This window comes from Penaeus vannamei, chromosome 38 (assembly GCF_042767895.1).
Source record: "Penaeus vannamei isolate JL-2024 chromosome 38, ASM4276789v1, whole genome shotgun sequence".
NCBI classification, from domain to species: Eukaryota; Metazoa; Arthropoda; class Malacostraca; order Decapoda; family Penaeidae; genus Penaeus; species Penaeus vannamei.
Window position 1 is genome coordinate 6,899,078 of NC_091586.1, and position 410 is coordinate 6,899,487.

The following is a 410-nucleotide window of genomic DNA, read 5'->3' on the forward strand; positions in this document are numbered from 1 at the left end:
AGAGAGAGAGAGAGAGAGAGAGAGAGAGAGAGAGAGAGAGAGAGAGAGAGAGAGAGAGAGAGAGAGAGAGAGAGAGAGAGAGAGAGGAGAGAGAGAGAAGAGAGAGCAAGAGAGAGAGAGAGAGAGAGAGAGAGAGAGGAGGAGAGAGAGGAGAGAGAGGGAGAGAGAGAGAGAAGAAGAGAGCAAGAGAGAGAGAGAGAGAGAGAGAGAGAGAGAGAGAGAGAGAGAGAGAGAGAGAGAGAGAGAGGGAGGGAGTGGGAGGGAGAGAGAGAGGGAGAGAGAGAGAGAGAGAGAGAGAGAGAGAGAGAGGGAGGGAGAGAGAGAGAGAGAGAGAGAGAGAGAGAGAGAGAGAGAAAGAGAGAGAGGGGGGGAGAGAGAGAGAGAGAGAGAGAGGAGTCAAGAAATCATCG